Below are 15729 nucleotides of genomic sequence, written 5' to 3'. Positions count from 1 at the left end.
TCTATATCCCTTTGCAGAGTCTGTGTCCTCCTCACAGCTTACTTTCCCACCTAGCTTTGTATCGTCAGCAAACTTGGATACATTACACTCGGTCCCTTCGTCTAAAGTCATTAATATAGATTGTAAATAGCTGAGGCCCGAGCACTGATCCTTGTGGTACCCCACTAGTTACAGCCTGAGAATGACCCGTTTATCCCTACTCTCTGTTTTCTGTCCTTAAACCAATCCTCAATCGGGGCTAATATATTCCCCCCAACCCCATGAGCCCTTATCTTGTGTAACAACCTTTTATGTGGCATCTTATCGAATGCCTTTCGAAAATCCAAATATACTACACCCACTGGTTCCCCTTTATCTACCCTGCGAGTCACATCCTCAAAAAACTCTAATAAATTTGTCAAACACGATTCCCCTTTCATAAAACCATGTTGACTCTGCCTGATCATATTATGATTTTCTAACTGCCCTGTTACCACTTCCTTAATAATAGATTCCAGCATTTTCCCGACGACTGATGTCAGGCTAACTCGCCTGTAGTTCCCTGTTTTCTCTCCCTCCTTTCTTGAATAGCGGGGTTACATTTGCTACCTTCCAATCCACAGGGACCGTTCTAGAATCTAGGGAATTTTGGACGATCACAACCAATGCATCCACTATCTCTGCAGACACACACAATCTCAGACAACCTCAGACACACAGAGCTTTCCATCAGGAGTCACTGGATAGGCATTACCTTTTATGACCTCCAGACTCCACTATTCCAATGCTCTCCTGGTCGGCCTCCCATCGTCCTCTCTCCGTAAACTCCAACTCACCCAAAACTCTGCCCCCCCCGTATCCTAACTCGCACCGTGTCCCGTTCACCCATCACCCTCCCTGTGCTCGCTGACCTACCATTGGCTCCCGGTCCAGCAAAGCCTCGATTTTAAAAGTCTCATCCTTGTTTTCCAATCCCTCCATGGCCCTCGCCCCCCTCCCTATCTCTGTAACCTCCTCCAGCCCCTACAACCCTCCCAGATCTCTGCCCTCCTCCAATTCCGGCCTCTTGTCCGTCCCCCGATTCCCATCGCTCCGCCATTGGCGGTCGTGCCTTCAGCCGCCTCGGCCCTAAGCTCTGGAATTCCCTCCCTGAACCTCTCCGCCTCTCTCTCTCCTCCTTTAAGACGCTCCTTAAAACCTCCCTCTTTGACCGAGCTTTTGGTCACCTGTCCTAATATCTCCTTACGGGGCTCGGTCTCAAATTCTGCCTGATTTACGCTCCTGGGAAGGGCCTTGGGGACGTTTTACTGCGTTAGAGGTGCTGGAATAATGCAGGTTGTCGTTGTTGGTATGACCAACGCACTCAACCACCTCAGCCCCACTCCCTGGACCCCCTCCGCCTCGCCCCATTCCCTTCTCCCTGCTCAGAGCCATCCTTTCGTCCGTGCTTTAATCGCTGTGCCGTGGTTCAGCCTCCGTCCATTCAGTTTATTTCTGTCTCCCCGTCTCCTCTCTGTGAAGGGCCACAAGGCTTCATTGTTCGAATCCCAGGAACGGCGGGAGAGGGTGGGGGAGGGGGCTTGTAATCCCAGGGCTCCGACAGGAGATGGCGCCATCGAGCTGTATAATCAGCCAGCAGGGTGCAGCACACTCACACTCACACTCATATACACACTCACACTCACACTCACACATATATACACACTCACACTCACACTCATATACACACTCACACTCACACTCACACATATATACACACTCACACTCATATACACACTCACACTCACACTCACACATATATACACACTCACACTCATATACACACTCACACATATATACACACTCACACTCACACATATATACACACTCACACTCACACTCATATACACACTCACACTCACACTCACACTCACACATATATACACACTCACACTCACACATATATACACACTCACACTCACACTCACACATATATACACACTCACACTCACACATATATACACACTCACACTCACACTCACACATATATACACACTCACACTCACACATATATACACACTCACACTCACACTCACACATATATACACACTCACACTCACACATATATACACACTCACACTCACACTCACACATATATACACACTCACACTCACACATATATACACACTCACACTCACACTCACACATATATACACACTCACACTCACACTCACACATATATACACACTCACACTCACACTCACACATATATACACACTCACACTCACACATATATACACACTCACACTCACACTCACACATATATACACACTCACACTCACACATATATACACACTCACACTCACACTCACACATATATACACACTCACACTCACACTCACACATATATACACACTCACACTCACACATATATACACACTCACACTCACACATATATACACACTCACACTCACACTCACACATATATACACACTCACACTCACACATATATACACACTCACACTCACACTCACACATATATACACACTCACACTCACACTCACACTCATATACACACTCACACTCACACATATATACACACTCACACTCACACTCATATACACACTCACACTCACACATATATACACACTCACACTCACACTCATATACACACTCACACTCACACATATATACACACTCACACTCACACTCATATACACTCACACTCACACATATATACACACTCACACTCACACTCATATACACACTCACACTCACACATATATACACACTCACACTCACACATATATACACACTCACACTCACACTCACACATATATACACACTCACACTCACACTCATATACACACTCACACTCACACATATATACACACTCACACTCACACTCATATACACACTCACACTCACACATATATACACACTCACACTCACACTCATATACACACTCACACTCACACATATATACACACTCACACTCACACTCATATACACACTCACACTCACACATATATACACACTCACACTCACACATATATACACACTCACACATATATACACACTCACACTCATATACACACTCACACTCACACTCATATACACACTCACACTCACACATATATACACACTCACACTCACACATATATACACACTCACACTCACACTCATATACACACTCACACTCACACATATATACACACTCACACTCACACTCACACATATATACACACTCACACTCACACTCACACTCATATACACACTCACACTCACACATATATACACACTCACACTCACACTCATATACACACTCACACTCACACATATATACACACTCACACTCACACATATATACACACTCACACTCACACTCACACATATATACACACTCACACTCACACATATATACACACTCACACTCATATACACACTCACACATATATACACACTCACACTCACACATATATACACACTCACACTCACACTCACACATATATACACACTCACACTCACACATATATACACACTCACACTCACACATATATACACACTCACACTCATATACACACTCACACATATATACACACTCACACTCACACTCATATACACACTGACGCTCACACATATATACACACTCACACTCACACTCATATACACACTCACACTCACACTCACACATATATACACACTCACACTCATATACACACTCACACTCACACTCACACATATACACACTCACACTCACACATATATACACACTCACACTCACACATATATACACACTCACACTCACACTCACACTCATATACACACTCACACATATATACACACTCACACTCACACATATATACACACTCACACTCACACTCATATACACACTCACACTCACACTCACACATATATACACACTCACACTCATATACACACTCACACTCACACTCACACATATATACACACTCACACTCACACATATATACACACTCACACATATATACACACTCACACTCACACTCATATACACACTCACACTCACACATATATACACACTCACACTCACACTCACACATATATACACACTCACACTCACACATATATACACACTCACACTCACACATATATACACACTCACACTCACACATATATACACACTCACACTCACACTCATATACACACTCACACTCACACATATATACACACTCACACTCATATACACACTCACACTCACACTCACACATATATACACACTCACACTCACACTCACACATATATACACACTCACACTCACACTCACACATATATACACACTCACACTCACACATATATACACACTCACACTCACACTCACACATATATACACACTCACACTCACACATATATACACACTCACACTCACACTTGCACATATATACACACTCACACTCACACATATATACACACTCATACTCACACTCACACTCACACATATATACACACTCACACTCACACTCACACATATATACACACTCACACTCACACATATATACACACTCACACTCACACATATATACACACTCACACTCACACACACATATATACACACTCACACATATATACACACTCACACTCACACATATATACACACTCACACTCACACATATATACACACTCATACTCACACTCACACTCGCACATATATACACACTCACACTCACTCATATATACACACTCACACTCACACATATATACACACTCACACTAACACATATATACACACTCACACTCACACATATATACACACTCACACTCACACATATATACACACTCACACTCACACTCACACTTGCACATATATACACACTCACACTCACTCATATATACACACTCACACTCACACTCATACTCACACTCACATATACTCACACATATATATACACACACACACTCACACTCACACTCACACACATATACACACACTCATACACACACACACATATATATACACACACTCACACATATATATATACACACACCCACCCACACACACACCCCCACACACACACACACACCCACACTCACACTCAAACACACACTCACACTCACACAAACACAAAGGCTCTGTGGGGAAACGCAACCGTTTCGAGCCTTCCTGCCACTGTACACCGAGGGGCTGCAATCAGGGACAAACCCCCTCGGGCAGAATGTAAAATACAAATTGATGTAATGAATCTGTAATGTACCTGTAATGAATCCGTAACCGATCCCTCTGTATTGATTGTGATGCAATGAGGCACCTGAGAGTGTGATGAACTGTAATTATGTGTATCAGTATTGTCGAAATCATATTTGAAATGTACTTTATGTATCTTTCAAATTGTATGATCTGTATTGTCTACGTTTGGAACGTGATATGGTAAATATTGTATTGCTGCAAATTTTATGATTAAAGTATATTTTTTGAAAAAAAAATCACTGAGAAAAACAGATGATCTGGTCATTGATCACGTCGCTGTTTGTGGGATCTTGCTGTGCGCAAATCGGCTGCTGCGTTTCCCACATGACAACACTTCAAAAAAAAAACCAGTACTTTGTCGTCTGTGAAACGCTTTGGGACGTCCTGAGGTGGTGAAAGGCCCTGGAGAAAGGCAGACTTCCTTCTTTCTGTGTCTTTCATTCCCCGCACTGCACCCAGTTGACGGTGCCCAGCGGTGACCGTATTCCTCGGATTGCAGGCGCCGAGAAGCAGGAGGCGCTTACAGCGCGGAAGGGAGGCCGCTCGGCCCATCGTGCCCGTGCTGGCTCTTTGAGAGAGCTGTCCGATTAGTCTCTCCGCCCCCCACCCCCCCGCCGTGCTCTTTCCCTGCAAATTTTTCCCTTTTCAAGTATTTCTCCGATTCCCCTTTCGAAGGTTATTATTGAATCTGCTCCCACCGCCCGTTCAGGCAGCGAATTCCAGATCAGAACAGCTCGCTGCGTCAAAAAAATTCCTCGTCTCCCCCTCTGGCTTCTTTCCCGATTATTTTAAATCTGCGTCCTCTGGTTACCGACCCTCCTGCCCACTGGGAACAGTTTCTCCTTATTTACTCCATCAAAACCCCTTCATGATTTTGAACGCCTCGATTAAATCTCCCCTTAACCTTCTCTGCTCTGAGGAGAACAATCCCAGATTCTCCAGTCTCTCCACATAACTGAGGTCCCTCATCCCTGGAACCATTCTAGTAAATCTCCTCCGCACCCTCTCGAAGGCCTTGACATCCTTCCTAAAGTGCAGTGCCCAGAACTGGACACAATATTCCAGTTGTGGCCGAACCAGTGTTTTATAAAGGTTCATCATGACTTCCTTGCTTTTGTACTCTGTGCCTCTATTAATGAATCCCGTCTGCTTTTTTAACTTCTCAACTTGTCCTGCCACCTTCAAAGATTTGTCCACATGCACCCCCAGGTCTCTCTGTCCCTGAGCCCCCTTTCGAACTGTACCATTTAGTTTATATTGCCTCTCCTCATCCTACCAAAATGGATCGCTGGGGTCTCCCTCTCTGGCCTCGGAGTCGGAAGGTCGAGGGTTCGAGCCCCCGCTCCAGAGACTCGAGCCCCGGAATCCAGGCCCTGACACTCCCCCCGGTGCCGGTACTGAGGGAGCGCCGCACTGTCGGAGGGTCAGTACTGAGGGAGCGCCGCGCTGTCGGAGGGTCGGTACTGAGGGAGCGCCGTGCTGTCGGAGGGTCAGTACTGAGGGAGCGCCGCACTGTCGGAGGGTCAGTACTGAGGGAGCGCCGCACTGTCGGAGGGTCAGTACTGAGGGAGCGCCGCGCTGTCGGAGGGTCGGTACTGAGGGAGCGCCGTGCTGTCGGAGGGTCAGTACTGAGGGAGCGCCGCACTGTCGGAGGGTCAGTACTGAGGGAGCGCCGCACTGTCGGAGGGTCAGTACTGAGGGAGCGCCGCGCTGTCGGAGGGTCAGTACTGAGGGAGCGCCGCACTGTCGGAGGGTCAGTACTGAGGGAGCGCCGCACTGTCGGAGGGTCAGTACTGAGGGAGCGCCGCGCTGTCGGAGGGTCGGTACTGAGGGAGCGCCGCACTGTCGGAGGGTCGGTACTGAGGGAGCGCCGCACTGTCGGAGGGTCGGTACTGAGGGAGCGCCGCAGTGTCGGAGGGTCGGGACTGAGGGAGCGCCGCGCTGTCGGAGGGTCGGTACTGAGGGAGCGCCGCACTGTCGGAGGGTCGGTACTGAGGGAGCGCCGCGCTGTCGGAGGGTCGGTACTGAGGGAGCGCCGCGCTGTCGGAGGGTCGGTACTGAGGGAGCGCCGCGCTGTCGGAGGGTCGGTACTGAGGGAGCGCCGCGCTGTCGGAGGGTCGGTACTGAGGGAGCGCCGCGCTGTCGGAGGGTCGGTACCGAGGGAGCGCCGCGCTGTCGGAGGGTCGGTACTGAGGGAGCGCCGCGCTGTCGGAGGGTCGGTACTGAGGGAGCGCCGCGCTGTCGGAGGGTCGGTACTGAGGGAGCGCCGCACTGTCGGAGGGTCGGTACTGAGGGAGCGCCGCACCGTCGGAGGGGCGGTACTGAGGGAGCGCCGCACTGTCGGAGGGTCGGTACTGAGGGAGCGCCGCACTGTCGGAGGGGCCGTCTTTCGGGACGAGACGTCAAACCGAGGCCTCCCGTCTGCCCTTTCGGGCGGGACGTAAAAGATCCCACGGCCGCTATTGGACGAAGAGCAGAGGGGGGAGTTCTCCCCGGGGTCCTGGGGCCGATATTTATCCCTCGACCAACATCGCTGAAAAAAAAACTGGGTCATTTGCCACATCGCTGTTTGTGGGATCTTGCTGTGCGCAAAACGGCTGCCGCGTTTCCCACATTACAACAGTGAGCACACTTCAAACAAAAAATGGCCGTAAAGCATTTCGGGGACGTCCTGAGGTGGTGAAAGGAGCTGGAGAAATGGGAGTCCTTCCTTTAGATCAGCCATGATCTGATTGAATGGCGGAGCAGGCTCGAGGGGCCGATTGGCCGACTCCTGCTCCTATTTCTTATGTTCTTATTAGCCTGGGGTGGGGGGGTCGCGATCCGTCACACTCTGGAAAACACCGTTTACGGACCGAGCCACCAGGAGAACACGCCCTCCGGGCCTGGTCCAGCGGCCGACCAGTCTTGGATCCAGCCGGAGGGCCGAGCAGAGAGGGGACATGTGGCTGCAGGTAAGCTGGGAATGTTTGCTGCCGATTTTCCCTGAGGTGACAGATTCCTAAGTCATCATGACTGATGGTGCTTCAGTGGCTGCGTCAACATGCCAGGACAGCGCCACCAGAATGATTCAGCGGCTGGGAGCGTCCGTGCTTCTGAGACGTGCAGACGGGGAGAGGGGGCCCTCCCTCCCCACTGCTCCCTGGGGTCATTCCACTAAATTGCCTCCACCACCCCTCTCCAAGGTCACGGCCTCCCCAAAAATGGCACCGATACTCCATCACCGAGTTGCTTTACTCTGTATCTAACTCTGTACCTGCCCTGGGAGTGTTTGATGGGACAGTGTAGAGGGAGCTTTACTCTGTATCGAACCCTGTACCTGCCCTGGGAGTGTTTGATGGGACAGTGTAGAGGGAGCTTTACTCTGTATCTAACCCTGTACCTGCCCTGGGAGTGTTTGATGGGACAGTGTAGAGGGAGCTTTACTCTGTATCTAACCCTGTACCTGCCCTGGGAGTGTTTGATGGGACAGTGTAGAGGGAGCTTTACTCTGTATCTAACCCTGTACCTGCCCTGGGAGTGTTTGACGGGACAGTGTAGAGGGAGCTTTACTCTGTATCTAACCCTGTACCTGCCCTGGGAGTGTTTGATGGGACAGTGTAGAGGGAGCTTTACTCTGTATCTAACTCCGTACCTGCCCTGGGAGTGTTTGATGGGACAGTGTAGAGGGAGCTTTACTCTGTATCTAACCCTGTACCTGCCCTGGGAGTGTTTGACGGGACAGTGTAGAGAGAGCTTTACTCTGTATCTAACCCTGTACCTGCCCTGGGAGTGTTTGACGGGACAGTGTAGAGGGAGCTTTACTCTGTATCTAACCCTGTACCTGCCCTGGGAGTGTTTGATGGGACAGTGTAGAGGGAGCTTTACTCTGTATCTAACCCTGTACCTGCCCCTGGGAGTGTTTGATGGGACAGTGTAGAGGGAGCTTTACTCTGTATCTAACCCTGTACCTGCCCTGGGAGTGTTTGATGGGACAGTGTCGAGGGAGCTTTACTCTGTATCTAACCCTGTACCTGCCCTGGGAGTGTTTGATGGGACAGTGTAGAGGGAGCTTTACTCTGTATCTAACCCTGTACCTGCCCTGGGAGTGTTTGATGGGACAGTGTAGAGGGAGCTTTACTCTGTATCTAACCCTGTACCTGCCCTGGGAGTGTTTGACGGGACAGTGTAGAGGGAGCTTTACTCTGTATCTAACCCTGTACCTGCCCTGGGAGTGTTTGATGGGACAGTGTAGAGGGAGCTTTACTCTGTATCTAACTCCGTACCTGCCCTGGGAGTGTTTGATGGGACAGTGTAGAGGGAGCTTTACTCTGTATCTAACCCTGTACCTGCCCTGGGAGTGTTTGATGGGACAGTGTAGAGGGAGCTTTACTCTGTATCTAACCCTGTACCTGCCCTGGGAGTGTTTGATGGGACAGTGTAGAGGGAGCTTTACTCTGTATCTAACCCTGTACCTGCCCTGGGAGTGTTTGACGGGACAGTGTAGAGGGAGCTTTACTCTGTATCTAACCCTGTACCTGCCCTGGGAGTGTTTGATGGGACAGTGTAGAGGGAGCTTTACTCTGTATCTAACCCTGTACCTGCCCTGGGAGTGTTTGATGGGACAGTGTAGAGGGAGCTTTACTCTGTATCTCACCCTGTACCTGCCCCTGGGAGTGTTTGATGGGACAGTGTAGAGGGAGCTTTACTCTGTATCTAACCCTGTACCTGCCCTGGGAGTGTTTGATGGGACAGTGTGGAGGGAGCTTTACTCTGTATCTAACCCTGTACCTGCCCTGGGAGTGTTTGATGGGACAGTGTAGAGGGAGCTTTACTCTGTATCTAACCCTGTACCTGCCCTGGGAGTGTTTGATGGGACAGTGTAGAGGGAGCTTTACTCTGTATCTAACCCTGTACCTGCCCTGGGAGTGTTTGACGGGACAGTGTAGAGGGAGCTTTACTCTGTATCTCACCCTGTACCTGCCCCTGGGAGTGTTTGATGGGACAGTGCAGAGGGAGCTTTACTCTGTATCTAACCCTGTACCTGCCCTGGGAGTGTTTGATGGGACAGTGTAGAGGGAGCTTTACTCTGCATCTAACCCTGTACCTGCCCTGGGAGTGTTTGATGGGACAGTGTAGAGGGAGCTTTACTCTGTATCTAACCCTGTACCTGCCCTGGGAGTGTTTGATGGGACAGTGTAGAGGGAGCTTTACTCTGTATCTAACCCTGTACCTGCCCTGGGAGTGTTTGACGGGACAGTGTAGAGGGAGCTTTACTCTGTATCTAACCCTGTACCTGCCCTGGGAGTGTTTGATGGGACAGTGTAGAGGGAGCTTTACTCTGTCTCTAACCCTGTACCTGCCCCTGGGAGTGTTTGACGGGAGATTGCAGATGGAGATCTCTCTCCCTCTCCCGTTCATTTTCAGTCCCTCCTTCTCGCTCATTCTCACTCTCGCTTGTTGTCACAAAAAGACTCGGAACGAATACACAGACAGTCTATGCTCAGAGACTCTGTGTATTTCAGACCCTGCCCTCTCGAGCTGGCAGGACGTAGAACGTTGTTTCACATCACTCCTGGCTCACTCGGTCTCGCTCTCCCCTCTCGGAGTCAGAAGATCGGGGTGGGGGGGTTCGAGCCCCCACTCCAGAGACTCGAGCCCCGTAACCCAGGCCTGACACTCCCCCCACCCCCCCCGGTGCCGGTACCGAGGGGGTGTTGCACTGCTGGCCGGTTTTAAGGGAAGCCAGGATGAGTCATCGCCGCTCCTCGGGCCTGCTCTCGGCTGAATTCCCCGAAGGAAGCCGCCCAGCCTGACATTCTTTTCCAGCTGGCCTGCTTTGGATCAGCCTGTCGCAGGCCTCGTCTCCACGGTTACCCCCTGGGTACGATGCCAAAAGTCCTCAGGCAGCGGCCGGCCTAACATCAGAAATAAAGGCACACGCACTTTGCGGCCGGTCGGTCAGCTGGCCTTTCACCCCTGACCCCCGCCGTCAAATCCAGCCCAAACTGCAGAGGTGAAAGTCTCCTTTGTCTGCTGGCTGAAAGAGTCCGATGTAAAATGGGTTTGGGAGTGTTTGACGGGACAGTGTAGAGGGAGCTTTACTCTGTATCTAACCCTGTACCTGCCCCTGGGAGTGTTTGATGGGACAGTGTAGAGGGAGCTTTACTCTGTATCTAACCCTGTACCTGCCCTGGGAGTGTTTGACGGGACAGTGTAGAGGGAGCTTTACTCTGTATCTAACCCTGTACCTGCCCTGGGAGTGTTTGATGGGACAGTGTAGAGGGAGCTTTACTCTGTATCTAACCCTGTACCTGCCCTGGGAGTGTTTGACGGGACAGTGTAGAGGGAGCTTTACTCTGTATCTAACCCTGTACCTGCCCTGGGAGTGTTTGACGGGACAGTGTAGAGGGAGCTTTACTCTGTATCTAACCCTGTACCTGCCCTGGGAGTGTTTGATGGGACAGTGTAGAGGGAGCTTTACTCTGTATCTAACCCTGTACCTGCCCTGGGAGTGTTTGACGGGACAGTGTAGAGGGAGCTTTACTCTGTATCTAACCCTGTACCTGCCCTGGGAGTGTTTGATGGGACAGTGTAGAGGGAGCTTTACTCTGTATCTAACCCTGTACCTGCCCTGGGAGTGGTTGACGGGACAGTGTAGAGGGAGCTTTACTCTGTATCTAACCCTGTACCTGCCCTGGGAATGTTTGACGGGACAGTGTAGAGGGAGCTTTACTTTGTATCTAACCCTGTACCTGCCCTGGGAGTGTTTGACGGGACAGTGTAGAGGGAGCTTTACTTTGTATCTAACCCTGTACCTGCCCTGGGAGTGTTTGACGGGATAGTGTAGAGGGAGCTTTACTCTCTATCTAACCCTGTACCTGCCCTGGGAGTGTTTGATGTGACAGTGTAGAGGGAGCTTTACTCTGTATCTAACCCTGTACCTGTCCTGGGAGTGTTTGATGGGACGGTGCAGAGGGAGCTTTACTCTGTATCTAACCCTGTACCTGCCCTGGGAGTGGTTGACGGGGACAGTGTAGAGGGAGCTTTACTCTGTATCTAACCCTGTACCTGCCCTGTGAGTGTTTGACGGGACAGTGTAGAGGGAGCTTTACTCTGTATCTAACCCTGTACCTGCCCCTGGGAGTGTTTGATGGGACAGTGTAGAGGGAGCTTTACTCTGTATCTAACCCTGTACCTGCCCTGTGAGTGTTTGACGGGACAGTGTAGAGGGAGCTTTACTCTGTATCTAACCCTGTACCTGCCCTGTGAGTGTTTGATGGGACAGTGTAGAGGGAGCTTTACTCTGTATCTAACCCTGTACCTGCCCTGGGAGTGTTTGATGGGGACAGTGTAGAGGGAGCTTTACTCTGTATCTAACCCTGTACCTGCCCTGGGAGTGTTTGACGGGACAGTGTAGAGGGAGCTTTACTCTGTATCTAACCCTGTACCTGCCCTGGGAGTGTTTGACGGGACAGTGTAGAGGGAGCTTTACTCTGTATCTAACCCTGTACCTGCCCTGGGAGTGTTTGACGGGACAGTGTAGAGGGAGCATTAACCCCTCTCTCGCCCGTTTATCACTGGTGACACACACATACACCGACTACACTACAAACAGGTACTCCATTGGCCATGAAAGACTTTGGGACGTCCTGAGGTGGTGAGAGGAGGTGCTGGAGAATTGGGAATTCTTTCTCCAAATGCACTCCTGATCTCCATTCTCCGGGTAAAACTGGCGGGAGGCCGGAGAGCGACCTTGAACGTTGCTCGATGAGCTCATGCTTTGTTTCGCTGGCGGATGTGGGCACCCTGCAAGGCTGGCAGCTGAGCTGCCCTGTGCCCAGCCACCCACAACTGCTTGCTTCTGCACCACAAGGGGAAGAACAGAGCACGCAACCATACAGCAGCGGCTGCCCACAGAAACTCCAGCTCAGTCTGGGCCTCTGCCAGAGAGTGGGACTGGCTGAGGGGGAACAGCCCAAAAACAGGCCAATCGGCCCATCTGGTCCGTGCTGGCGTTTATGATGTAAATACATGTTAACTCCCCCTCCCCCCACCACTCCATTTGCAGGCCGGAGCCTATCTCTCCCTGCAGGACCTCTGCCCGAGGGCTAATCGTGGGGGCTGGGTGCTGCGAGTCCGAGCCGACAGACTCCCCAGGGCCTTCGCAGCTGGGTCCCGCCTCCTTTTTGGGGGGGGGGGGGGGGGGGGGCACATCCCAACTGGCCTAGTGCGCCACTGCGGGGGTTGAATGTGGACTCCGATGCCTCCTGCAGTTGAATATCCCACTCGCCACGCTGGCACGGGAGGAGCGGCTGCTTGCACAGGGGGGTGGAGGGATCAGAGAACTGCTGGCGCCCCGGAGTGCTGCACGTGAACCGGGGGGGGGGGGGGGGGGGGGGGTGTCGGCAAGCTATTCCACCATGGGGGGCAGCACAACCAAACCCAATCCTGTGCTTAAACGGCGTCACAAGGCACTAATTTTCCAGCAGAAGGGACCAGATAGCAGCGAAGGGACTGATTATTTTTTTTTTAAAAGGCCCGCCCGCAAACCCAGGGCACTGAGGCTCACTGTCGCCCCTTCCAAAATCAAATCATCACCCCCCGCAGCTGAAATCAGCAGAGACTGGGCTCAGGGAAACCTGAAATCAAGAGTCAACGGCCAGCATAGATACAGGAATTGCCCTCCCCTGTCAGGCCTCTTCCTCTCCAGTTCAAACACACCCAGAGCAGCGAAACAAATTATCTAGCACCTGGAATCGACTGCAGACAGTAAAAACAAACCAGCTCGCCTTCTGCGTCAACTCCAAACGCAGCAACTCACCGCACTGGGCGTCTCCCACCCACACAGGGCACGGCCTGACGAACACCCTCCTATACTTGCCTCATTCCCCTCTGCTGCCCCCGCCCCCCCCAGCCAGGTTTCAGTGCAGAGCAATTTGCTCGAGTTTCAAAAGTTAGGGTGAGATCTTAATAATAATTGAGGTGTTTAAAACAAGGGATACAGGCAGACAGACACAGACTTAGGAACAGGAGTAGGCCATTCAGCCCCTCGATAAGATCATGGCTGATCTGTGATCTAACTCCATATACCTGCCTTTGGCCCATATCCCTTAATACCTTTGGTTGGCAAAAAGCTATCTATCTCAGATTTAAATTTAGCAATTGAGCCAGTATCAATTGCCGTTTGCAGAAGAGAGTTCCAAACTTCTACCACCCTTTGTGTGTAGAAATGTTTTCTAATCTCGCTCCTGAAAGGTCTGGCTCTAATTTTTAGACACTGCCCCCTACTCCTAGAATCCCCAACCAGCGGAAATAGTTTCTCTCTCCACCCTATCCGTTCCCCTTAATATCTTATAAACTTTGATCAGCTCACCCCTTAACCTTCGAAACTCCAGAGAATACAACCCCGATTTGTGTAATCTCTCCTCGTAACTTAACCCTTGAAGTCCGGGTACCATTCTAGTAAACCTACGCTGCACTCCCTCCAAGGCCAATATGTCCTTCCGAAGGTGCGGTGCCCAGAACTGCTCACAGTACTCCAGGTACGGTCTAACCAGGGTTTTGTATAGCTGCAGCATAACTTCTGTCCCCTTGTACTCTCGTCCTCTAGATATAAAGGCCAGCATTCCATTAGTCTTACTGATTATTTTCTGCACCTCTTCATGACACTTCAATGATCTATGTACCTGAACCCCTAAGTCCCTTTGGACATCCACTGTTTTTAACTTTTTACCATTTAGAAAGTACCCTGTTCTGTCCTTTTTTGATCCAAAGTGAATGACCTCACATTTGTCAACATTGAATTCCATTTGCCACAGTTTTGCTCATTCACCTAATCCATCAATATCCCTTTGTAATTTTATGTTTTCATCTACACTGCTTACAATGCCACCAATCTTTGTGTCATCGGCAAACTTAGATATGAGACGTTCTATGCCTTCATCTAAGTAGTTAATAAATATTGTGAATAATTGAGGCCCCAAGACAGATCCCTGTGGGACTCCACTTGTCACATCCTGCCATTGTGAGTACCTACCCATTATTCCTACTCTCTGTCGCCTTTCGCTTAGCCAACTTCCTAACCAAGTCCGTACTTTTCCCTCGATTCCATGGGCTTCTATCTTAGCTAACAGTCTCTTATGTGGGACTTTATCAAGTGCCTTCTGGAAGTCCATATAAATAATATCCTGTCCACGACTTTAGTCACCTCTTCAAAATATTCAATCAGGTCTGTCAGGCACGACCTACCTTTCACAAATCCATGCCGGCTCTCTCTGATTAACTGAAAATGCGAGATGTTCAGTCACCCTATCCTTAATTATAGACTCCAGCATTTTCCCCACAACAGATGTTAGGCTAACTGGTCTATAATTCCCTGGTTGCACTCTCTCCTTTCTTAAAAAGTGGAGTGACGTGTGCAATTTTCCAATCTAGAGGGACAGTTCCTGAATCTAGAGAACTTAGAAAGATTATAGTTCGGGCATCCGCAATGTGCTCACCTACTTCCTTTAAAACCCTGGGATGGAAACAATCTGGTCCTGGGGATTTGTCACTCGTTAGTAAAA

The sequence above is a fragment of the Heptranchias perlo genome, unplaced genomic scaffold (assembly GCF_035084215.1).
Source record: "Heptranchias perlo isolate sHepPer1 unplaced genomic scaffold, sHepPer1.hap1 HAP1_SCAFFOLD_455, whole genome shotgun sequence".
Classification (NCBI taxonomy): domain Eukaryota; kingdom Metazoa; phylum Chordata; class Chondrichthyes; order Hexanchiformes; family Hexanchidae; genus Heptranchias; species Heptranchias perlo.
Note: the sequence above shows the minus strand (reverse complement) of the source record.